At 44.3% G+C, this 27,215-nt stretch overlaps 1 protein-coding gene across 2 annotated transcripts in view; it reads right to left on the reverse strand.

Annotated features, from left to right (window-relative positions):
- Positions 1–25,454, reverse strand: part of LCLAT1 (lysocardiolipin acyltransferase 1) — a 591,785-nt gene extending 566,331 nt beyond the window's left edge. For both annotated transcript variants that reach the window (XM_069233815.1, XM_069233812.1), the window contains exon 1: positions 25,315–25,454. The gene's annotated coding sequence lies outside the window, so the exon portion shown is untranslated. The remainder of the gene's footprint in view (positions 1–25,314) is intronic.
- Between the last annotated feature and the right edge of the window lie 1,761 nt (positions 25,455–27,215).

The following is a 27,215-nucleotide window of genomic DNA, read 5'->3' on the forward strand; positions in this document are numbered from 1 at the left end:
AAAAAAAATATATATATTAGAGTTAGGCTAGCATTTTACACATACAAGACCATAGAAATTAACCTGTTACAGTTAGAGTTACTTCAAGTAACTATAACTCGCGCCCTCGCCATGCACTTCTAATTACCCCACAAATTACAGCACTCATGACATCTTTGATAACGTCATTGACACTATCAATTCATATTTGCAGTAACATTTATGATGGAAAAAACTGCATGGCTGAGGTGGGGGGGGGCAAGCTATAGTTACTTGAAATAACTCCAAATAAAACAGGTGAATACACGCACACACACAATCACACACACACACACACACACACACACAGGCCCTGCCCCCTCCTCAATTAAATTCTTCATAGATAAAATAGGCTTAGTTTTATGTCATCAACAGCACAAAACCATTGGATTGGGTAGCTCATGGAGCAATACTAAGTCAAATTCCAAACATCTTCCACTGGATGAAAGAGTCCATCCACTGCATGAGTGGAGCAACAACTGAAATTCTGGTGATGGGAGGGACTGAATCTGAATTTTTGCCCCTAACCTGACCTCTTGGCCTTGGTACACCTCCAGTAATGTCACCAAAAGTAAAGAACCTAGGCATTATTTTCAATGCTGAGCTCTCTTCAACAGCGCAAATGAAAGCAGTGGTCAATGGGATTATTTTGAAACACTTGTGCCTCTGGAAAATGATTCTACTTCTATAGACCAAACACAGTGAGGAGCTCACAAGAGCGCTGATTTATGGCACCCCTGGATTATTACTTTGCCATTTACTCGGGCCTCCCACAAAAAAATTAAAATTAAAAAAGAAACCACATATTGACAGGTTTCAAAGACAGCAAAATAAAACAGCCATCTTTTGCATGAACTGTAACATACATGAACATTGAACCAAGAAACCGTTATAAATATATATATCTATCACCTACTGGCGGTCACAAGTATGTAGTTCTAGTTAGGACCATGTTTCCAAAGAAAAAACATTTTTTGACTTCCTATATGTTTGGTGCCATTTGACGGATCTTCAGGAAATTTCACAAAATGAAGTGAGCTGATAATTCTTGTTGCGTATGGAAAGTTTAGGGGTGATCCTTCAAGCGGGGGCCGAGAAAAAGGAGATGTAAAAAAAGTGGGTTTCCCATGTTAATTCCCATAGGCCTGAACCGCTGGACAGAATTACACAAAATTTGTCAGAAAGCTAGATTTTGTTCCGCAGATTGGGTTTTTTGTTATTTGGTGTAAATCTGTTGAATAGTGGTTGAGAAATGTACGGAAATCCAAATTTGTTTATCTAGGGCCATGGATCCTCCCCGACGACTTCGAAGAAAAGCAAGCTCATGCAGGGAAATGCAAAGCTCGAATTGGCTGCTAACACTTCAACCAGGAAGTGTTGGCATTCACCTTGGAACTCCGCTTCAGCCAAGTCCCACAAAACAAGTGGGGAAAAAAAAGAAAAGGGTGCTGGGTAGGAATACACTGACCCTCATACCTTGTTCCTGGGGTAAAGGGACCCCGGGACAAAATATAAATATATGTATATATATATATATATGTATATATATATATATATATATTTTTTTTTTAAAAAAATTTAGCAGAGAAATTCGCAGCAAAAATGGAAAAATTCGCGCTGGTTTTCAATTAAACCACTGGGTGGGCCAGGTCCTGGGAGCAATCCTCCTTTATTAATTTAAAGAAGGGAGAGCATGTGGCCCCACCCTCCATGGGCATTTTTATGTAGACCCCCAACCTCGAGCCCCCGGGCACCCCCTACCCACCGGGATACAGCACCTCCCCAGGACTATAAATTAAATGAATAGGGGGGGCTGCACAGAACAACCACCCCACCCCTGAGCCATGGGGACCACCATCTCCCCGGGGCTCCGATTATCTTTAAAGAGGGGAGCCACACGGCCCCCCCTCCTGGAGGCATTAATGGCCCTGGGTACCGCCACACCCCATTGCTGTGTCCTCGGGTGCCCACCCCCAGGACATAGCTGTTTGCTCTGACTTGGTGAGAGCTGTGACAGCTCCTGTCAAGTCAAAGCAAACACGAACTCCACTCCCAGGAACAAAGAGCTGTCAAATCGATCTTGCTTGCTGGGAACGAAGTTTTCGTCCGTTTCCCTGCCTGCGATTGCTCTCACACACAGGGAGCTGCATGTTTAGCAGCTCCCTGTGTGTGAGAGCAATCCGGGCTCCCACAGGAGGTAGGGAGCTGGCTGGGACTGAGGGGGCATTCAGGCTCCCCCCGCAGTGCCCAACACTGTCGACTGGGTGCCCTGGGGAGCTCCCTGGAGAAATGGCTGGCCCCACGGGATGAGGTCCCTGGGGCCAAGATCGGTTCAGGGAGGGGGGGGGGGGGCGCACAGTCCTCCTTCTCTATTGAAAGAAGGCAAGGCCCTGGGGGATGGGATCCCCAGGGGCTGAGATTATCCTGAGGAGTGGACCACCATTAAGTTGTGGCCAGGCCCAAAGGGAACTGGGTCCCCAGGGCCGTTCTGGCCATGATGTTCATTTCACAGAAATTAAACCTCACCAGGAAGCACTTACAAATATAAACATAGTAGGTGCCCCAGGTGAAGCTCCACTTCTGTAAAGGACAACTGATCCTAACTTCTGGACTTGGTGGAGGCAAAGCAAGTTTACTTTACTTTACTTTACAAGTCCATATTGATAAACAATCTGAAAGCCTTTGTAGAGGTGAATGCATTGTTGATCTTTTGGAGCACAATCTGTATGTGATGTGGGTTCTTTATTTTCCTCTCCTGGTGAGAGCAGAGTCCATGGTTCTCCCTTTACATTGCTACAAGTATGCAAATGTGCAAATCACCTGGAAGCTCCCCCTTTTGCCAAGATGATGGGCAGCTTACCAAAGGCCCCCTCCCCCCCAGTGCGTTTCCCACCGACTTTGGTGGTGCGTTCTTGAATCGGAGGAATACGAGGACATCTCCACAAAACAAAGAAACACTTACCTCGTATAGACAGGACCGATCAATGTAAAATTTGCAGTAAAATTATTGAGGAGAAAACTGTGTATGGAGGGAGTGCGAGTTATAATTACTTCAGCTAACCATAACTCTAACTGCTGAATTCATATGGGAAAGAAGGACCCTGGTTTGGTGGCGATCTACGTCTTTGTAGTCTCTTTGGCCTCTCTATAGGAGGATTCATGTTAGCTCATATTTCTGGCTAAAGATGCACCTGGAACAATCATATTGCCAAAACACACACAAGGTCACTGGTGACATTTCCTTGTGCTTCATTACACAGCTGTCGTGTAGAATACATACTGGGCATTTAACCAAGGAGGCATAACAAACTCCACTTGGGTAGTTGTTTTGTGCAATACTGTGGACTCTTGTTGGGTAAAAGGGCAGGTTAGATTCCTCTGTAGCCGAGTCACTCACACAGGTACTGACACACCCACACAGACACACACACACACCCACTCACAGATGCACTCAGGCTCACACACCAACTGACTGATCCACAGAGACTCACAGACCCACTCAACTCACGGACTCACAGACCCCACACAGACCTTCATTCATCCACTTACAGACCCACTGAAACATTCATGCACCCACTCAGGTGCATGCACCCACTCAGTCTCACGCACCCATTCACAGTCCTACTCACACATCCACTGACCGACAGACACTCTCACACTCACTCACAGACCTACCGAGACACTTATGCACTCACTCACTGTTCAAGGTTAGTGGTTGCAGTTAGGAAATAAAATTCCAAAAAACCTTAGAAATTCAACCCAAAAAAAACCCAAAGGTTACAGGGACATTATAATTAGGAAACAATATTAAAAAAAAAAAAAAAAACCTTAGAAATGCACAGAAAAAAAAAAAAAAACATTTCAGGGGTATTATAGTTAGGCTCACATTTTACTTGTGCAAAACCAGTCAAATTCATTAGTTATAGTTACCTGAGCTAACTATAACTTATGCCCACAATGCACTGCTTATGACTTCACATATTACATCGCTTGTGACATGGTCAGTGACATCAATGATGACATCATCCACAGAAGCACTCGCACATCCATCTCACAACCATGTCATGAGTGATGTAATATTTGAGGTCATAAGCAGTGCATTTCATGGACATAAGTTAGTTAGCTCAGGTAACTAGAACTGCTGAATTTCACTGGTTTTGTATGAGTAAAACGTAAGCCTAACTATAACATCCTTGTAACCTTTGTTTTTTTCAGTGTATATATATATACAGTATATGTATGTATGTATATATATATATATATATATATATATATATATATATATATATATATATATATTCACTGAAAAAAACAAAAGGTTACAGGAACTTTATAGTTAGGTTCTGAAGCTACTCGCACAAAACCATAGAAATTCAGCAGTTACAGTAATGGTTAGCTGAAGTAACTATAACTCGAGCCCTAAGGTAACTATAACTTGCGCCCTCGCCAGGCACTGCTAATTACACCATATGTTACATCTCTCATGGCATCTTTGAAAACATCATTGATAATATCAATCTAAGATTTGCAGTCAAGTTATTGAGGAGAAAACTGTGTATGGTGGTGGTGTGAGTTATAGTTACCTTAGGGCAGTGGTTCCCCACCTTTTGACGTCATAACTATAACTGTTGAATTTCTATGGTTTTGTGCAAGTAAATTCTATAATTTAAACTATAATGCCCCTGTAACCTTTTTTTTTTTTTTTAAGTGAAATTCTGTTTGGTTTTTCAAAATTATTTTTCCTAACTATAATGTCCCTGCATCCTTTTTAACATTAAGTAATCAATTACTTAAAGTTAATCCACTCACCGCCATGCACTGCCTGAGGATCTGGCCTGAGGCCAACCCCTTATAATCGAAACACCGCACCACGTACAGCCTTCAGCCTACCCCACAGCACTCATGAAGGTGCCACTTTGTGTGGTGGAGATGATATCATATTTCTATGCATGAGGAACGCATCTAAAAAAATAAATAAAAATAAATAAATAAATTTGGCACATAACACGCTAAGGGGGGGGTCCCTTTAGAAAGCTTTACATCTTCCTGGGAAAAATGGGGTGGGGGGGGCAGACGTTGCATATCTCTAATATATATGGGTTGGGGACAAAAAGGCAGAGCTTCTATGCCATTTTACCTACTTGTAGTTTTTAAAAGGCATAACATGATCTCTGGTCTCAGCAGCAGATGGCAAGAAAGAACTCACTTGTGACAGTCACTACATGAGACAGTGTGTTCCAAAAAAGCGAGGATGCAAACACCTTCATCAAGGATTACAGTTACCTTTTCACAGTGGATATGCAGAGAAAACAAACTTGGTTTTCCTTGACCTTGCGCAAGAAATTAGGATGTTTAGAACTTAACAGAAGTGAAGCTTAAACTAGGGTACCTGCTTTGTTTATAGCTGTAAGTACGTTCCGTTGAAGCTTAGTTTCTGTGAAATGAGCATCCTGCCACAATGATTTTTTAAAATTTAATAAACATTGGGGACCGCAGGGTTGAAGGCTCAATGCTCCCGCTGTACCAGTAGGATCCCCACCTCCCGCAGGAGCCGGCATTGCTCCAGCATGCAGGGAGCTCCAGAAAATGCAGCTCCCTGCGTGGGGGAGCAATCTTTTAATCTCTTTCCCATCCTGCATAACACCTAGCAGTGAAAGAGAAGAAAGCTCCGCTTCCAGCAAGCGGAAGCCATTATAACACTTTGGCCTGTAGGAGAAAAGTTATGTTTGCTTTTGCTTGGCGAGAGCTGTCACAGCTGTGGCCAAGTAAAAGCTAACCGCTACCTCCAGTGGGTGGGCTCCTCAGGAGGTAGCAGAAGCCAGCACTACGGGTAGCAGTCCCCAGGGCCATATATGGCTTCAGGAGGGGGGGGCACACAGCCCCCTCCTTATTTCTGCATGGGCCAGCCCCACGGAGGTGATGCTCCCCGGGCCCTTATATGGCCTTGGCGGGGCATGCATCCCCCCCATCCTCAATGTTTTTAAGAATTTCAATGGCATAGGGTGGTGGCAGTCCCCTGGGACTCTGAGCAGCCCCCTCATATGTTTAAAAAAATGTAGCCCCGGGGAGGTGGCGGTCCCCCCATGGTCCACACAGTGTCCCCGTATATTTAAAAAACGTATCCCATGGAGAGGTGGCGGTCCCCACAGCCCAGGGAGGGAGGGGTACGTGCAGGCCCCTGCATCATTTTTCAAGTTTAGTCCTAGGGAGGTGGCGGTCCCCTAGGCTTCTAAGAGTGTTGTCAGTCAATCAGATGTCTCCACGAGATGGGAGTATTTGCAAAGTCGTCTCTAACCTAGATATACAAATTTGGATTTTCTTTAATTTCTTTAAGACTACTGGACGGATTAACACCCAGGCCCTCATTACGAGTCTGGCAGTCTTAAGACCGGCAGACTTGCGGTAGCGGTCGGACAGCCGCGGTCGCGGCGGTCTGACCGCCACATTACGACTGTGGCAGAGACGGCATGGTCCGACTGCCGACACCGCCAGGTTGCCGCCAGTCGACAGCCTGGCAACCTCGGGGGTTGTAATCCACCAGGGTGGCACTGCATGCAGCGCCGTCCTGGGGATTATAACTACCCATTCCACCAGCCTTTTCATGGCAGTTGGACTGCCAATGAAAGGCTGGAGGAATGGGAGCATCCGGGGCCCCCTGGTGGCACCTGCACTGCCCATGCACTTGGCATAGGCAGTGCAGGGGCCCTCCATGGACAGCCCCGTCATGCTTTCCACTGCCCGAATTACGGGCAGTGGAAAGCGCAGCGAGTGATGCTGCATGCACCGCACCACTATATTGCTGCCTGTTCGATTATGAGCCAGGTTCAGTGTTAAGCCCTGTTTCCCACCGACTCAGCGGGAAACTTGTATTAGGGACGGCGGTGTTCTGGCCGCACTGGCGGTCAGTTGGCAGGACAAGTTTGGCAGGATTTCCACCCCTTTCTCAGCCACCGCTTGACGGACCACCCCGAAACTGTCAATGCATAACAAGACCCAACTTGACACTTTTTTTAGGAAAATGTCATGAAGATTCGTTAAATGGTGCCAGAGGTATAAGTAAGTCAAAAAATGCTTTTTCTACAGAAACTAGGTCCTAACTATAAGTACCTACCCTGAACCACGCAGTTAGCCGACAAACAAATACGGATACTTTTTAAAAGTATTAGAAATTATGTGCTATTATCATATAAACCAAGTGAATAATAATGATCATGGTTCATCACCTATCCCTAACCTATTTGTAAAATTCCTAAGTTATTAATAGCAGTCTAACAACTGATGTACTGGTCTAAAACATCTAAGATACATCATAAAATGTGCCTACTCTGGGAAGACCCTCTCCCCAGCATGCCTGTATGAAGTAGGTATCAGATTAGAGCCCAGATTTTTAGAATGTCTCTCCCTCAATGTGTCTGCTTTCCCACTCCATTATCAAGGTTCTTATTTCCTATTCAGCTATAAGGCTCTTTGGAAGAGAGACTCTCACTGGATTCTTCATTTGTTACTCTGGGCAGAAGACAATGCTTCTCTTTAGTAGGTAGTCTCTTCCCCTCCCCTGGATCATACATTATTTCTGTCCTTCCACTGTAGCACAATCAAGCACAGTGCATCCTTGGTAACTTAGTGGATCGCGCTCAGTGTGCAGTCAGCACTCGGAACGATGGGCAGACACTGATTAGACTATAGGCCTGATTTAGAGTTTGGCAGAGGAGTGACGGATAACCCGTCCGTCATATTATGATCCCATAATAGCCTATGGAGATCTTAATACGGCGGATGGGATACGAGTCATGTTTGAGACAGAACAACCAGTCCGCCAAACTCTAAATAGGTCCTATGTTGCTCCTGTCATCGACAGCCTCTGAGCAGTGTTAGTCACTGAGAGATACAGTGTCTGCAGCCTAAAGCATGACCCAATGTATCCAGAGGGAATCGTTACCACAATTCATAGGTACTTTTAACAACTCTTGCATCATGTGTTACTTTTAAATATTAAAGTGTCATTGACTGCTTTCATGTATCTCGTTGCAGCTAGTAATTACCTTATTAGTATATCATTAGAAAGGCAAATCATCTTTTGTGAACACTAATTGTCTGACTCATTAGCATCAATTAACCTCAGGACAGAGGGAAATTGCTAAATCTTCTTTACAGTGGGAGGGCCCAAATGAAACCATACCGGACCGATTCACGCAGTAGTGCCACGAGCCTGACCAATCCCAAAGTTAGGGCTTTATTCCTCTTAGCCATTACATCTGCACTACCAAATCCTAAAAACACAAATAGAATTAGAATGATTTGACATTAACATCTTCATAATCTTCTGTTTGTGATGTCACAGTTTTCCAATATAAAATTGGTAGTATTAACATCACTGAGAAGTTGCAACCACGAAAAAAAACAATGGAAACAGCTGCAGCCTGCTGGGACAGTGAGGGGAAAATACATATATTGCTTTTTATAAAACTGGAATGTGCTTGGTGATGGTTTCAAATGAGGAACGCCACTGGTATTATACATAATAAATTTACTTCCATGAGTTACATTTTAAAGATACTGGAAGTGACCTTGAATTTTGATAATGGAAACGGCCTCAGCTAGAGGTTTGGGACTTGACATTTAGACCTTATCTATGAATTGTAGTATCATAATGTATAGTTAAGGGTAGATTATTCTGTATGGTGTACTACACTGAGTCTCAGAAACCTGACCAACAAATGCTATTAATTGGTAACGTGACTCCAACCATCCGCCTATGTCAGAGACCAATGAATCAGATTTCGGTCAGACAGGATAAAGCTAGAGCTTACAGTACTGACCTCTACATTAAAATGATAAAATTCATTTTAAATTAAAACACCACTCTACCCCTTACAAAAGTAGACAAAAAAACAAGTTAAGCAGAGAAGGGAGACTCCAGTATGCAAAGAGCACCTCAATTTCGAGTACCATTGAATCACCTAGCCATCCAGTAGAGAATTACATCCACTTTACACATATGCTCAAATTTTTACATTTAACTTAACAATCTTGAAACAATTCCCTCAAGACACTATAGGGTTATGTTTAGCCTAATATAAGTTTCATTAATTACAAACTCAAGGTGTGGCCTGAAACTGTGTTACAAAAGACCAGATTCCCAATAGTGGAAAGCAAGATGTTTTTTTCAACAAGAAACAATGTCAAAACGTCTTCACGCAACAATCACACATGGATTGCTTTGATTCAACAAACATGTCTGTTTTTAGGTCTCACCTGAGACAGCGCATGTACTGTTACTTCTGACACATTTTGTTACCTTACAGTGGGATTAGCGCCTGCCGATTGCTTACCATTGGTTGACTTCAATTTGCTTGCCTCAAATTTGTTAGTGAGTGTAGCCTTCGCATCCTGGTCTTTTGTTTGACCCTTCCCTGGAGCATGACCAAAGTACTTGTGTCCTTCCACTGCTTGTATTTTGGGAACTACTTTTTTCTCTTTGTTGAAGCACACCTTTGTTACCTGTGTATTTCCTCATGTTCTCCCTCCAACACCTCAACTCCCTGCACATATTGTTGCATGCCCTCATCACTGTCCTTCTTGTTGCTTGGCTCCTACCTATGTCCCTGTTGTTGCTTGCCTTCTCCAGCCCTCCTTCCTCTGTCTGTGTTGTTGCTTGGCTTCAATCGATATCCACGTTGTTACTTGCCACCACCCGCTCTCTGTGCTGTTGCTTGCCCGTTCTTGCCCTCTGCCTGCTGCCCATGTTATTGCCTCGCTCTCTCTCTCCCTATCCAGTGCCTCCCGCCCTGCCTCCCTGCCACACCTGCAGCTGCCATTTAGGGTCTTGCGCCCCCACACATCCTTACTCCCTCAATGTTGCCTCCTCCCCTGTCAAAAATAAATATATATATCTTTTTTTTAAACCACTATAGTGCAGTCAACACCAGTTACACCGTAGTCCAGTTTTTTGCTTGCTTTTAGCCATGCTGCACATCAGTCGTTCTGCTGTACAACAAGGCTAAGAAAACATTGACAAGGTCAATAGTTCTCATAGGCGACACCAAATGCCTTTGCCAATGCTTGATTTACAAAGGCCTTCCACTTTTTCTTGTTTCAGTTCCAGGAGGAATTGTATGCTCTGGTGGCCGAAATTTCCAACAGCGGCGAGTATTTCCCCGTACAAATCCATGCTATAACAAGATACACCTCATGAAAACTCAAACCTATAGAGAGAATATAAATATATGTGAAATTACAAATTTCATATTGCCACGCTTGCCTGCCAAAACTTCGGATGTAAACAAAACGACTTGTCACATTAGATGCCCTTCAACATCCACTGTGCGGTGCCCGATTTTCTCCAGTGCTTCCAAGTTGTGGTGTAATAGTTTTTGTTCCTAGCCTACAGACATCTTTTGTTTATCATGCGGTCTAGAACCAAACATCATTAAAGGAATCGCTGAAATCTCCTGTAAGTGCGATGTTGTACGCATCCCATCAGCGTTCACCACTATATCCTTTACTAATTGTGAAAGACATTAGTCATGCGTTCTCAAATATTTGCCTATTTATGAGCCTTAGAAATGACACGCCAGGAGATGACAAATTCTGTACTCCTTGTAACATCAAGTGTAAAAGCATTTATTTTTTAATACGTAGATAATATGACTCATGAAAAACAAGCGACATTTTTGGATGCATTTTAAGGAGGTTCTTCATGATTTACTATAATTTACACAGCAACCCGTATTAAAACTTTTTAAATAAACACCCAACATGATGCAGTCTGACCAAGCTTTTCAGGTGACTTCGATGAATGCCAACTGAATGAATGAATGTGGCATCTTTTAGTAGACTATTGAGTCAATTGTGCAATTCTTCAAATCAAAGAAGACAAGCAGTGTCAAAGACAACAGGTCTGCGTATGATGTAACAATTTATTCAAAAAGGTTTGTAGAAATGTTTCCATGTGATTACCTATGAAAGCCACATCTACTCACTTTGACAATACTCGGTACTGTACTGGCTCTGGTAGGTTTGGCTGTGGGATTGGCAGTGGTGACTGATTTGGGATTTTGGTGGTGGTAACAATGGTGTGCTACCGTTTATGGTATTGATGTTTTGACAGTGGTGTTAGTGGGACTGGTGGTGGTAATGGCATAGGTTTAAATTTTGATGGTTGAAATGGCAGCAGTCGTGGGATGAGTGAGGGTGGTATTACTGGTGTGGCATTGTGGTGGTTCTCGGTTCTAGTGTGGTACTCGTATTGCTGGTAATAATGGAATTAGTTATTCTGATGGTAGTGTGGCATTGGTAATGGTGGTGTTTGGCACAGGAGTGTACTGGAGTGATATTGCATGCATATATGTAAAAGGTATTTTTATAGCACAAACCTAGCCAAAGAGCAGCGGAGTGCTGTACATGGTCAAAGACAAGCTTAGTCAGCCAGTAATAGTGGAGGAAGCAGGGTTGTGAATGGTTAATGAACTATTACGAGTTGATTGTGGTAGCGTTATTGATATCCATGGTAGTGGTATTAGTCGTTGTATTGCTATTGGTGGTGCAAGATTGGTTTTGTGATGCTGGTGGGAGTGGTGATATCAGTGGTTTTGACCAAATGTCCACCTATTAACCCCTTCGCTGCCAGGCCTTTTCCCCTCCTGTGCCGAGCCTTTTTTTTTGGCTATTTGGGGCAGTTAACGCTTAGGCCCTCATAACCTTTTGTCCACATAAGCTATCCACCCCAAATTTGCGTCATTTTTTACCAAAATCCTAGGGATTCTAGGAGTACCCAGAGTTTGTGTGTTTCCCTGGAAGAGACTAGGAAATTAGCTAAAATACAGCAAACATTTGTTTTTTATTTTCAAACAAATGGGAAAAAAAGGCTGCAGAAGAAGGCTAGTGGTTTTTCCCTGAAAATGGCATCAACAAAGGGTATGCAGTGCTAAAATCACCATCTTCCCAGCTTTCAGGAACAGGCAGACCTGAATCAGAAAACCACATTTTTCAACACAATGTTTTCTTTCCCAGAATCTCAGCAAACCTCAAATTTAACTTTAAAAAAAAAAAAATCAAATTTTTCCCACATTTCTGTGTGGGGTAACCACACCGGGACACATTTCCTACCACCCAACGTTCCCCTCAGTCTCCTGGTAAAAATGATACCTCACTTGTGTAGGTGGGCCAAGTGCCTGTGACAGGGAAGAGCCAAAAACAGGTCGAAATTGAGGGGGAACGAAAGCGGGTCCAAAAGGGCAGTTTGAAAAAAAACATTTTTAGGCTGACAAGTGCAGCAGAATTTTTATGGGTATAAATGAAACAATGCTGGGTGGTGGGAATTTTGTGGATTCCTGCAGATTCAGGAAAGTTCCATCACAAAAATGTGGGAAAATGTGTGATCACCAGAAAAGTTGGAGGTTTGCAGGGCATTGTGGGTAAGAAAATGGTGCAGGGTGCATGTGAAGCACACCACCCTGGAATCAACCAGTTGTTTAGTTTTCAGATGTGTCTAGGTCTTGTGGATTTTTCTTCATGGCAGCGTCCCAAAGTCCAAAAAGTGCAGCCCTCACCATTCCAAGTGGGACAATTTTGAGAGTTAGCCAAGCACTCATGGCCCAAATGTAAAACCAAAACCCAAAATAATCAAATGTCCTCTTGCTTGCCATGGGATAAGATGTTTTAGTGTGCGGGGGAGAGCTGAAAGACTGTTACCTCCTTCAGTTGGGGTGGGGGCATAACCAGGCCCATACTGGTTGGTAGCCACTATCCCACTATTTTTTTTTTTTTTTTATTCCCTGGGGTGTGGATCGGGGGTAATTGCCCCCATCTGCCCACTGGTGGGCAGAACAAATTTGGCCCCATTTATTTGGGGTTGGGGTATGGCCATACCCCCACCCTCTTATTTTGTAAAAAAATCTTCTCTGGTGGGCTTTGCCTTCCAAAAATAGGCCGATCTTCCCCCAAGGGCCAACAGTAATGAGCTCCCATGGGGAGCGACCCTTGCCCAAGGAGCAGAAATGGCCTAAAATAAATTTGCCCCCCCCCAGGGAAGCGACCCTTGCCTAAGGGGTCGCTCCCTTTGCGTCAAATTGGCGCAAAAAAAAAAAATCCCTGGTGCCTAGTGATTTTTGCCCCCCTGGGGGGCAGAGCGGCCTAATAGAAATAGGCCGATCTTCCCCCAACGGGGGCAGAAATGGCCTAAAATAAATTTGCCCCCCAGGGGAATGACCCTTGCCCAGGGGCCGCTCCTCTTATGCGCAAAAATAAAAATCCCTGGTGTCTAGTGGTTTCTGCCCCCCTTGGGGGCAGATTGGCCTAACAAAAATAATGGGCTAAAAATATTTTGCCCCCCTGGGGAGCAGCCCTTGCCCAATGGGCCGCCCCTCTTATGCGCAAGTATAAAAAAACAAAAAAAATCCTGGTGTCTTGGGGTTTCTGCCCCCCTTGGGGGCGGATTGGCCTAAATACAATTTGCCCCCCAGGGGAGCGACCCTTGCCTAAGGGGTCGCTCCCTATATATATATATATATATATATATATATAAAAACAAAAAATTAATTATCCCTGGTGTCTAGGGGGGTTTCTGCCCCTGGGACTAAAAATAATTTGGTCCCCTGGGGAGCGACCCTTGCCCAAGGGGCCACTCCCCTTATGAGTGAGTCTGGAAAAAAAAATTCCCTGGTGTCTAGAGGGCATTTCTGCTGCCCGATCGTATAGCGATCGGACAGCAGAAATGCTTGCAGAGACATGAAAGGAAAGGAAAGTCCTTTCCTTTCATGGCTCTGCCTGCCCCCTCTTCCAGAGCGGAAGAGAAATGCTGAGCATTTCTCTTCCGCATCGTGCTGGAAGCATGCTAGCGCTCCCTCCGAGCTCCGGTGCGGGACTTAATGGTTACATCCTCTGCACAGGAGCACTGTGCCGCGGGACGTAACCATTACGTCCCCGGCACAGAAGCAGCTAAAATATTTACATCGTGGACCTAAACCTCCTAATTGCATTATGATTATCATATCACGGCTGTACTTTTTACACACTTTTTATATGTGAAAATATCCCTCATGCATTACAAGGCAAGCACTCCATACGAGGAAGGGTTCTTCAAGCTTTCCTAATGCTTGAATGACAATGTCTTAAGAAGCTGATCCAAATAAGCAAATGTTGTGGGGGTTGGGTGAGGTAACCCAGAACCCACTCTGGTGGTGGTATGGTAGTAGTGGCTGAATTGGGATTATGGTGGTATCAGTGGTACTGGTGTTGGGATTGGTGTAGGTGTCATTGATGGTGGCATTTGGTGCTGGCGTGATGCTCCATTTTCCCCACCTGTACCAACTCCTTCTTCAGCTTATCCACTCCTCTGAAAACAACTCATTAAAAACCACAATATTTACTACATGGCATGAATCTCTTCTAAAACGATTCCCTTCCTTCAAAAGGTGGTCATTGCCTCAACACCACACACACATGTATGTGTATATATATATATACACACATACACGCGCACACACACACACAATCACAATCAGGTGACTTGGAAAGTGTGACACACGTACTAAGCCCTAACTTTTATTGGTTAACACTTTGTATACTCTTTCTTATAGGACTTCACCCAGAATGGGAAAAGGAAGCTAGAAGTACAAGAATGCAAACTTTTGACTATTCACAACCCACTTAGATATGCCTGCAGATCACATTTTCCACTCACCTGAATATAGATGCTACATCTTGCCACTAAATGTAAAACTTCACCCACTTCGCTACTTCAGTGTCTTTCCTCCTTTCAGCACCAAACACACCTTCAAAACTGAGGCAACCCTAATGCCTGCTACTTTTCCTGTGAATTGCACCTATGCATTGCCAACGCTGTCTAGCAGCAATAGGAAGTACCAATTCTCTCTGCCCCCTCTGCTGTTATCACACTCATCTGTACCACACCTCAGAGCTTGCTCCCACAAAAATCTGTTTAAGTTTTTCTAATACCAACTCATAATGACTTAGAGTCCATCTAGAGACACATTCAGCCAGTCTGGAGTTTTTATCCACAAGGCACTTCATTTTGGGAGTGTATTTTCACTTTTTACGTTACAAGTCTAGCCTCAAAAATCCAGGTCAATGATCTTAGATAGAAGGCTAGGACTGACTGGGTCATGTGCCTTGGGCCATCTTGACAGCGATGTATCCATTCCTCCTCATCTCACCGCTCCATTCTTGCTCCCGCAGGGTCTTTTCTTCACCACAGACCCTTAAGCAAAGACTCCTCGACATAAACTCCTAAACTTTTAAGCCTCATTACACCCCTTTTCCCTACACACATTCTTGCCAAAAAAAAAATTCTTCACCTCACAGTCCTGTTGTACTAATGTTACTGCAGTGTCCTTGATGTCATCTGCACATGACTGCACCCTCTACAAGGTGGCTCTTAGACGCTCCCATTACCTAACTATGCCACCAGGACAAATAAAAGGGAGCTGGGTGCGTGTCTTCTCACTTCAGTTTACAACTAACTTATGTTTCCGTCTCATCAATGCCACTATGGCCCATATTTATACTTTTTAGCGCTGCATTTGCGTCATTTTTTGACGCAAAAGCAGCACAAACGTACAAAATATAATTGTATTTTTTAAGTTTGCACCTCTTTTGCGTAAAAAAAAAAAATGACGCAAATGCAGCACTAAAAAAGTATAAATATTGGCCTATGTGTTCTGCTGCTGCAACCTGACGATGCCCACCAGGACATATGTCCCCTTGCCACCAGTGCCACTGTAGTTGACCCTTTACCCATGTAGAGGAGGAAATGGTGACACCTGGGGTTGGAAGTGACCCTTTTTGCTGGGTTACCCCCAAACCTTTTGCCTTCTTTACCCTATTTTTCTGATCTGTTTTTGCTGGTTTATGGTCTCTGCACACTTTACCACTGCTGATCAGTGCTAAAGTGCAAGTGCTCCCTATGTAAATTGTATTGGTGACTGGTTCATCAATGACTGACATATTTGATTTACTCATAAGTCCCTAGTAAAGTGCACTAGAGGTGCCCAGGGCCTGTAAATCACGTTACTAGTGGGCCTGCAGCACTGATTGTGCCATCCACACGAGGAGCCCTGTGAACATGTCTCAAACCTGCCACTCCAGTGTCTGAGTGTGCAGTTTCAAACTGCCAATTCCACCTGGCAAGTCTACCCACTTGCCAGGCCCAAATCTTCCCTTTTACTACATGTATGGCACCCCTAAGTTAGGCCCTTAGTAGCCCTAAGGGCAGGGTGCAGTGTATGTTAAAGGTGGGACATGTACTGATGTGTTTTACATGTCCTAACAGTAACATACTGCCAAACTAGTTTTTCACTTTTGCAAGGCCTAGCTCTCTCATAGGTTAACATTGGGGCTGCATTTTAATAACTTTTAAATGCAGCTTCCCTTTGAGAGCAGATAAGAGATATGGAGTTGGGGGTATATGAACTCACAATTTAAAAATACATCTTTTAGTGAAATTGGTTTTTAGATTGTTATTTTGAAAATGCCACTTTTAGAAAGTCTGCATTTTCTTGCGTAAACCATTCTGTGACTCTGCCTGTTTGTGGATACCCTGCCTGGGTCAGTTTGACAGTTGGGCTGTTTGCACCTCTCGGCTAGACAGTGACACTAAGGGAGCTGGTATGTAGCCTGCATATCCTGATGAGCCATCTGAACTAGAGTGAAGGGGGGAATGGTCACTTACATCTGAAAGGTCTGTGCCTACCTTCACACAATGCAGTCTCCAACCCCGTGGTGTGTGTCTGGGGCCTGTCCTGGGCAAGGCAGGATCTTGTCAACACCAAGACTTTCCTTTGAAGTAGGCCTAATTCAAAGGCAGAAAGGGGTATAAGTAGTGGACCCAAAACCCCAGACTTTTAGAATCTTTCTGGATCAAGAGCAACCTCTGCCAAGGAGAAGAGCTGGAGGAGTAATACCTCCCCTTTGCTGTGTTGCTTTGCTGGGTTGGCCTGCAGTTGCTGCTTCTTCCTTAGAAGAGAGCAAAGGGTGAACGTTGCTGTGTATCATGCTTGAGAGAGTTCTCCAAGGGCTTGGAGTAGAGCTTGCCTCCTGTTGGAAGTCTCAGGGACACCAAAGACTTCAGTTTCATCTGCCTACAGCACTGGGAACTGTTATGTTATGTGAAATTTATATAGAGCATAGCTGCCCTCGGCTTCCCAATGCTTTAAAGCAGAAATCTCCAACAGCTAGGCATGGGGAGCAGATGTTAGTACAGCCAGGTTTTTAAAAGCCGACAAAATGACAGTTTGTGGCTAGTCTGCTGAAGAGAAAGAGGCAGGGAATTCCAGAGCTTAGCACCAAGATAAGCCATAGATCTTCCGCCCCATCTAACATTTTTTTTTATAGGCGGTATCACTGCTAATGCTGCTGAGGATGATCTAAGGTGTCTAGTTGGCTTATAGAAAGTAGCTAAGGAGTGTAGAAGCGGGGGACCCTTAACATGAAGAGCTCTGTGGATGCAACAGAGGGCCTTAAACTTTAGTCGTTGCTCGATGGGGAGCCAGTGAAGAGCAGAGAGGGCCGGTTTGGCCGAATGATGTCTGGGCAAATTTAAAAGAAGGCACGCCGCCCTGTTCTGAAGCGCCTGCAGCTTTTTTTTTTTAACATAGTTTGGGGAGCCTAAGAACAGGGCATTTCAATAGTCCAGACGTGAGGTAATTAATGCATGTACAATGAGCCACTTAGTGATGAATGGAAGAACTTTAAAGACTTTCCTGAGGAGTCTGAGTATCCAGACACAGGTGGAAGATATTTTCTTTGCCTGATGGTCCATAGTGAGCCATGGGTCTAACCATACACCCAGGCTCTTAATGTGGTTCTAAGGCAGTGGAAGACCTCCTAATAAGTCCAGGATAGGTGTCACTTGAGATGGGAGTGAATGATGTCCCATAATCAAGACCTCTGTTTTGTCTCCATTCAGCCTGAGCTTACACTCCGCCATCCAATTGGAGACTGCCCGTAGGCAAGGGGCAAGCTGAGAGTTAAAGGAATCATGTGAGGAGGAGAAAGAAACTACCTAGTGGGTATCGTCTGCAAGGATACCAGCGGCAGACCAAAAGGTTCAACTATCCTTCCAAGTGGAAGCATGTCAATGTTAAAAAGCGTAGGGCTTAGTAATGAGCCCTGCGGTTCTCCCCAATGGCTCTTAAAACTGCTCGAGTAGAAAGAGCGGTAGAGTACCTGAAAAGTTCTACCTTCTAAAAATTCTGTGAACAATTTAAGGATGTGTCCAATAATTCCAATTACCCTCATTCTATGGAATAAAATACCATGGTCTATGGTATCAAAGGCTGCACTAAGGCCGAGAAGCACAATTGCAGAGGCCATTCCCTGGTCCAGTCGCTTCCTGACTTCTTCTGTCATTCCTAACACGGCCGACTCAGTACTATGAGAGGGTCTAAAGCCCATCTGAGAGGAGTGGAGAATCTGGTTATCCTCCAGAAACTTGGAAAGGTGATTATTCACATGTTTTTCAAGAATTTTAACGGCGGTTGGTAACAGAGATAGGTCTATAATTGTTCAACACAGATGGATCTAGATTGTGTTTTTTAAGCAACGGCTTTACGATTGCATGCTTCCACTGTGGTGGAAGGGAGCTGCAGGTCAATGACAGATTCAGTAGATCTGTCAAGATGGGAACTATTGTTGACGCACCCTGGACGCACCCTGGACTAAGATTGATGGGGGAGCAGGGTCTAGAGGGGATCCGGATTTGAGTGTACTTAAACGTTGTTTCTATGACAGAGGCGGAATCCTTGCTAGACTGGCTGTGTCCATGACACATTGTCCACTCACCTCTTGGGGTCTGTTTAGAGAAAGCTAAATAATAATCTGAAGTCTTTTTTTTTTTTTTTTTTTTTTTTAAAAGAGCCTAGCTCATTACTATGTTTAACAGAGGCTTCTATATCTTCAGTTTGAGCACCAGGACATACAATTTCTTTGAGAATGTAGAAGATTTCTTTAGGGGAATTGGCTGTTTGTTCTATCTTCGTCGCATAGTAATCACTTTGCACCACTTTGATTTCAACATGAAACCGTCTGATAGTATCTCTGTATTCCTGTTTAATAAGAATATCATAGGATTTCCTCAATTTCCTTTCTAGGCGTCTGCAGTCTCTTTTTAGTGCTTGAAGCTGAGAAGAGAACCGGGGGGGGCTTTTTTCCCCCGATTACCGGCTAGCCTTGCTGTACACCGAAGCGTGGCATCAAGGCTGTTGGTTATCCACTTGTTAAAAGCTTCTAGGGAGTCAGCTATATTTTCATTAGGAATTGGTTTAGAATTCTTTAGAATGCCAGTCCATTCATTAGCATTCAACATATGCTACCGTCTATGTGGTTGAAACATAGTTTGAGAGGTCTTAACATGTTTTTTAAGGGTAGGTTTCAACAAGATTAATATATGATCGGACCAGGCTAAAGGGGAGGGCGGTTAACTCAGAAGTGTTGCTAAAAAACAAGGTCGATGGTATGCCCTTTATTAGTGGGACCTCTAATCAATTGAGTAAGATCTAGTGCTTTCACATCATCTAAAAGGCTTCTTGCAGCATTATTCAGAGTTTCCTCGTGGATATTAAAATGCCCAAGAATCGTGAAATTAGTTCTGGTACAGATCAATTCAGCGACCTTCTCAGAAAGAGCGTCTAGAAACTGTTGTGCTGGACCGAGAGGACGATATATTAGGGCACCAGTAAAGGTATACTGAGGGTTAAGAGAAATAGAGAAGAGTAGACTCTCGCAATCGGGAAGATGAAGGGGGCTGGTGGAGACTCTGACTGTGTCTTTGAAAATAATAGCAATTCCCCCTCCTTTCCCCGAGGTTCTATCCAGCCTTGTTATCAGGTAGTCGATGGGCAGGGCCAGCGCTACATCTGGCCCTGACCCATCATGGAGCCAGGTCTCTGTTAAAAGTAGTACTGTGGGTCTCTGTGTACTTAAGAGAAGTTTAATATCTAATTTGTGTGCCACTAAAGATCTGCAATTTGCCATGTGAAGAGTGCTTACCAATACTTCCTGGGTTTGAGTTATCCCGGTAATACTCTGCGAGGCTGCTTGAGAATATGTATGGCTATCTGTGGAGAGTGGGCCAACTGTGTGTTTCTTGCTGTTCAAGAAGAAAAACCACTGCGATGCCGCTGGCCTGCACTGTGACCTGCTGACGCCATATGGAGCCACCCTGCTCCGCTTCACACCGCAAACCTGGTCTCACCGATGCTGCCATCAAACGACGCCACCGAACCGCTGCTTGCACCGTGACCTGTGGGCCCCGCACTCCGGCATCGTCTTGCTCACACCACAGCATGGGCATCCCCAATGCCACCGCTCCTGCTGACACTGGCGCCGCTGCCTGAACCGTGACCTCTGGACAGCATTTCTGAGGTACACGAAGCACCATCCCACACCGCCACCCCAGTCCACCGACGCCAGCACCATCGACTCCAGTGTTGTCACCAGGTGTGACCTGTGGACGCCGCACGGAGCCTGTCCCGTGCCGCAGATTTGGGCCCACAGATGACAGCGCTACAGCAACGACGACTACGCTGCCTGCACTGTGACCTGGTGACACTGCATGTCGCACCGCCCCGCTTCACACCACAGCCCTGGTCTCACAGGAGCTGCTGGATGCCATCACCGAGCAGCTGTGGGCACCGCACGTCGCATCATCCTGCTTTGCACTGCAGCACCAACGCCATCCACGCCAGCGCTCCCGACTTCATCAGCACGGAGTTCGATCCGAAACACGTGTGACTTCAAGGCCCCAATGACCCCCGCACCGACCTCCGGAACCGACACCGCGACGCTGCTCTCCAGATCTCATCGCGAGGATCACGATGCCCAGCAATTCCAAAGGTACTGTTTGCGGGAGTTCCTGACACCAGTGCTGTCCCGCGACATTGTGGCCTGCCTGAGCTGTTGGTTTTGTTGATCACAACGCCGTGATTGCCCCAGGTGGAGCTATCGACTTCAAGGAATTTTATTTTGAAGTAATTCTTGCAAAATTCATATCTGTATGTTGGATTTTTCTGGTTTTGGTCTTGTTTTATATAGATAAATATTGGCTATTTTTCTAAAACTGGTGTGGTGTCCTTTTGTAGAGTTTTCACTGTGTTACTGTTTCTTATGTGCAAGTGCTTTAGACATTGCTCCTGAGATAAGCCTGACTGCTCATGCCAAGCTACCAAGGGGGTGAGCAGGGGTTATCTGAGCGGGTATCTCCCTTATCCTGAAAAGAGTGAGGGTCCCTACTTGGACAGGGTACAAACCGACTGCCAACTAGAGACCCCATTTCTAACACCTGGTGACTCATCATGTAAGGGATCCCCAAATACTCTATCCAAAGCACCATCTAAGTCCCAGGAGGCGACCTGACCAGCCCATCACATTGCACGAACACACCCACCAATGAGCTAAAAAGGTGTTTCTGACTGAGGCTATTGAGTGAAGGAACTGTCTTGTAGAATACTGCAGCGGAAATAGGTCCTCATCAATGAACATACCTTGTGTGCAGAAATACACCAGAAAGACCTGTCTGCTAGCTGTATCCAAGTCAACAAAGCACACACAGATAAATAATTTCCAGTTCTTGACCACAGTTGAGGAAACGCCCTGATAAAGAAGACAGCCAGGCAACAGTGACAGTGAAGCACAGCTACGGAACTGCCTCCATAACATCTTCTACAAATGATAAAGCAATTCTCACTGGAAGAGGATCCAGGCAAATGGTTTTGCTGCTCTCCAGTCAGCCTAGTCCACGGAAAGAGAAGAAAAAATAAAGCCATCTTAAGCGCTGCTGCACCTCTGACAGTGCTACTGACCATTTGGCAAAGGCCTTGCAGTCTATGCACACCTATGTCTCTCCCTCAAAAACTGTTCTGACATCCATCTCCGGTTGCCATAAAACCCATGAAATCCCAGAAAATCTAGATTCTTTCTAAGAGGCGATGGATCTTCAACACACATTACTCTAGCAACTCACACGTTCACTGGGACATTAAATTTGTTTAGCTACTTTCAAGTGAACTACCAGCTTGCCAACACAGTCCTCCCAAAGTGGTACCACAGTTTTAAAACTCAATGAGAGATGAGAAGCACCTTGGAAGAACTACTGCAAATCCACACACAAGTCAGCAGTGGCCAAGACAATTAAGAAAATTACAATAGTTGAACAGTTACAACCATTAGAAAAGTTGGAGCCATTATAATTCACTGACTTTGTCATCCTAGTTGTCTCTTGTTTAACTGGCGCTGCCAAAAACTAGGAACTGATCAACAAATCAATTTGGTTATCGTGGCTAAACTGTTCAACACCACTAGCACTGATTAAGGCACTCACAATCTGACTTGAATATGATAGACCATCTAATGGCAAACTCCAAATGAACTTCCTGGCACTCTGAAGCAAATGCCAGAACATCAACATTCGATCAGCTCACACCACTCGCATCAGAATCCAGTTTTCAAAACACCCTGACCATAATTCACGTGCCTCCCAGGGCTGCACTTATGATCCAGTGGCTCATGGGTGCTCTTAAAGCCCTCCAGCAGAGACACACAGTCCTGTTACATCTTATTAAAGCTGCATATCATCCAGATAGAAAGACTTAGTACTACACTAAAAGGATGCCAGACACAGGCGTGGCTCAGAAGAGACTTCATAAATGCAGTCTATCTAGTCCATGTTTCTAGAAGGCAGTATTTGGAACTCATTCATCATAGTGACTGCCTCAGGACTCCATCATTGCTCCCTCTCTGGTGACTAATTATGAAAAAATTAACATTAACCAAAAACCTTTGCAAATGTCAGCAAGGTGGACCCATCCATCCGCCAACTCTCCGAAAATCATCCTTCCGTGGATGCAGTTGGTCATCCTGTACAGTCACATCCACAACCAGTGCCCCTACTGTGAATGAACAGATTAAGCTATGAACGCAAGTGAAGTCGACTTCAGTCATTGTGCCTAATTTGAGGCCATAATATACTGATAATGATGATTTATTGTTTTGTTTTTTGGATTGCTGAAGCAGGTGTCTTAATTTGAAATTACTAATGAATGTTTATGTATTTTTAATTATGAATTGTATAGAAAATGAATAACAGTGAAAAATAATGCACACGTTTGAAAATGTGACCTCGGAGAATGGCCACCAGTGTTCACGAAATGTACTGATTAATGATTAATACTTATGAAATAAGTATTAGATTAATGTAGTAATATGTCATATTTAGGCTTATGAAGTATGCTTTAGCTTATTAATTGTAGGCCTTAACTTAGCGAGTGTCTTGGCCTAGTTTTGCCAGGCCTCATGCAGAAGCTGTATTTCTTAGCGTTTAACAAAACGCTGACAGAGTGAACTAAACTGTGAAATGTTCATTGTCTTGTTAAAAATGCTTAGCAGAAGCTTTCTATGGGAACCGACGGACAGGAGATGATGTCTCTAGTAATGTATCAAAATGTGTGTAATGTGTGTGAGATGTACTTTCCTAGGACACGAACAATGAAGACAAATTCTGGAGATGAAGATGCAACAAATTTGTTACCCGATGAGCCAGATGATGAGGACATCGTAAAGCGGACCAATCAATTTCGTGTGAAAACAGAAATATTAGAATTCATAGATTTGGTATAGAAATATTATTGGATAGTGTATAAACGTATGATCCAATAGGGAATTAGGGGATAGTTTAGGTGACTTTGATATAACAACGCGACAGAGGAGAATTATTCAGATTAGATTTATGCAGACTTTGAGAGAAGAAGAGACTTTAGAAAAGGTTTGAGATTCTGTCATTGGGCTCATACTCTCTGACTGAGAGCCTGATGCTTTGCTGATCGATTACTGACCTGAGGACGAAGACTGATTCTGCTTGCTGACCCATACCGTTGATAGGTAGATATGACAATGCGACTCAAATGCATTATATACCTTTTCTTTCTAGGTACCAAATGTGCTGTTTTGATAGGTTCCATAGCTAGATGTTTTCCTAAGTTTGTGTTCTAAATTGTTTTGCATGAAGCCCCACATGCTGATGCTCATCTGGGTTAGTTGAGGCTATTCACATGACTGACAACTGCAGGGACAAATGTTTGACAAGCTATCTTGCTGAATTCTATGTATCATATATCACTATTGCAGCTGACTCTGCTATTGATCTGCACTATTGCCTTAGAATGTGTTGTGATTCTGCGTTTCTTCCGTCGCTTTGGTCAACCAGTGCTGTTTTTATATGTGTTTCATTTGATATTGAGATTAATCTACATGGCTTTAGCATTGTTAATATAAGGGAAATAAACTTACTAACCTTTTACCAAAGGTGTGGTTATTCATGGCTGAAAGGTCATGGTACGTGATAATTACTGACTCCATTGATTATTGATTTGACTAGTGATTATTGATTATTGCGTACTGATTATTGATTCTGTTCTGGATCTATGGTAAGAACATCTTGCCAGAGTCAAAAGGTTCATCGACCTATACGCATCCCCTTGTAAGTTTACTTATTAAGGTCCAACGAGCTAACATTTTCACGGCACTTGCTCCTAGTGGAGACTATGCTAGTACTATCACTCACACTTGCAAATACCCATATTTACCTGTGTAACAGGTTATTGGCCGCGTGAATTAAACAGGAATAGGGCTTCCGTGTTCTCACTTCAGTTACCAACAAGTTTCTATGTAATCTATGTCACTGTGTTATCCAACAAAACGTGACAATACAGTTACAAGACGACTCCACTTCAACAAGGGCGCAGCTCTCCACTGCTACGACTGAGCTTTACAGCATAATGAATTCTCTGTGAAATGCGGTTCTATTTCACTTCAGTTTATCCGTTAGTTCTTAAGTCATCATTTGGTTCCAAGCACTGTTCACCAAAACACTACTCACACATTTTAACTGGCACTCTTAGAAGTTGTCAGTCTCGTTGGCATAATCTTCACCTTATCAGAAAGGGAAATATCCTCCCTATAGCAGTATCCGTTTCAGTGAAGATAGTCGCAACAAAGCTACTTTACTCTCCTTTGGGAATCAACAGGTTGACAGAGGCATGCTCTAAAACCAAGCACCCCACCCCCTCAGCATCCTAACCACACCTAGTCTCAGAGCATCATTCTTTCAATGAGCCATAAATTAATAATACTCGGCGTTTTCCACGCGCGTGTAGCAGCAATTCATGTAGTTCTCCGCTCAAACCAACCTCTCTACATTCACACGATCTCCTTCATCCACTTTACTTTAGACCACCCATGACAGGCACACACTCAGTAATCTGCCACAGCAGCATTAAGTCTTACCGGGACCGTGACAGTGACAGTGAAGTCAACCGAATGCGCGTCCGTAGTTGATTTTTTTTTTCTTTTTTTTTTTTAACTTAACTGATGTCATTTAGCTGTAATATAGGTACTTCCGGGTCGCTTTACAACCAATCCCACTACTGAAGTCGACTGGGGGGTGTGAGGGGCTGTTAATATGTAAAGTAGTCTGGGATTGGAGAATGAAGGGCATCGTAACGAATCCTGGTGCGCCACACAGAATTCCGAGCAGCTCATTGGCTGTGAAATCTACAACTGGTTCTGTCCGAGTTGTCCAGTCCTGCTGCAAGTCCGTGGGTGCTCGCCAGTATGGAGCGGGTCTCGGGTTCTCTCGGTTGGCGTAGACTAGACCGGGCGTCTTATAGTCTCTTAGCCCATGGTTGTTGCCTTCTGCCATTCTGGATGGGAGCGCAAGAAGGAGAGGTTAACGGACCAGGGGAGCGCGTTTATTGTACTGGGTGGTGGGAGCGAGCATGGTTGGACCCTCTCACAGTCTGTTAAGGACTGACAGCCGGGCAGGCCCGTTTGGCAGATGCCGACGTTGCTTGTGCTCAGGCCGGGTGCGACAGTATGCAGCGTGGCAATTCTGTAACGCTGCATGTTGTATTGGTAGCATTTACAGACGCTGGGTATTCCGTCATTAGCGGCTTGCTCCATCAGCATCCTGCTGCTGCACTGACTGACTGCTCCCTGACATGTCAGACTGCATATCGAACTTGCTCGTTCTGCATGGCGCTCGCACACCTGTCGCATTGTGCATGGCACCCGTACACAGGTCACGTTCCGCGTGCCATCCGTATAAAGGCTGCGTTCTGCATCGCCGTCGTTCACAGGTTGCAAGCTGCATGCAAGCTTTGCACCAGTTGATTTCTGCCCGGCATTCATACACAGGTCGCGTTTTGCATGACCGCAGTACCTCTGAGAGACTTCAGTGTTACTAATGTTAGGAACTCCTCTGCCCTGTTAAACACTACTTATTCAGCTTTCGTGCGATTTCTTTACTTGAATGAGTAATTACAGAGCCCTACACTGCAACTTTTCTTTCTTTGACAATACATTTAATTTTATGATAGAAAACTCGTTGTGATGATGGCAGGGGCACAACTAGACCCGAACTTCAGGGTTGGGGAGGAGCTAGTACTTCAAGCTGCAGTCGTGGAGCTACCACGCCACGCAATGTGGGTAGAAACGTCCTTAGAGCCAGTATAAGAGCACGCATTGCCAATATGCCTGGGTTTAATGTGCTAACACATGCAAACAGCATTTTTACTTAGCTGTATGTTAATGCGTCAGCACATTACAGCCAGATCTACTGGCTTTGCCAATAACTTCCATTGAACACTAAGCACTGCTGGAGCTCTAAGAGTGTTCACCACTCCTGTAAGCATCAGATATCTGCAAGTTGGATGGTACCAAGAGAGTCATGCACATGTATGCATGTCTGACACTCCGAAAACAAAGCACTGAAGCCTTATGGGAAAGGTGTCTTCTATCACCAAAAACAACTAAAGACACATAATAAACAAAAACATCCATGGAACAAGAAGATGTGTATGGGTATCTCCCAATAAACACAAGAAAGAGCACCCCCAGACTTCAAGAAGTAGACTTACATGAACCCTATTGAAAGTGTGACACGTATTAGGATAAAGACAATTATATGGTACTTCTATCTGAATGTCACAAAATGAGGGGGCTCACAAAGAGTAAAAAAATAAGGCACATTCACAGCGAAGTAAGCAGTATAACTTCACAATGTGAAAACGTATGTGTTTATATTACAGCAGAGACAGCTGTGGAGCAATAAAGCACTGTATATTTAGCAAAAGCAAGATTGCATACATCAAGTGAGGGTTAAAATCTTTGAATTACACACAGTTACA

This window comes from Pleurodeles waltl, chromosome 5, assembly GCF_031143425.1.
Source record: "Pleurodeles waltl isolate 20211129_DDA chromosome 5, aPleWal1.hap1.20221129, whole genome shotgun sequence".
NCBI classification, from domain to species: domain Eukaryota; kingdom Metazoa; phylum Chordata; class Amphibia; order Caudata; family Salamandridae; genus Pleurodeles; species Pleurodeles waltl.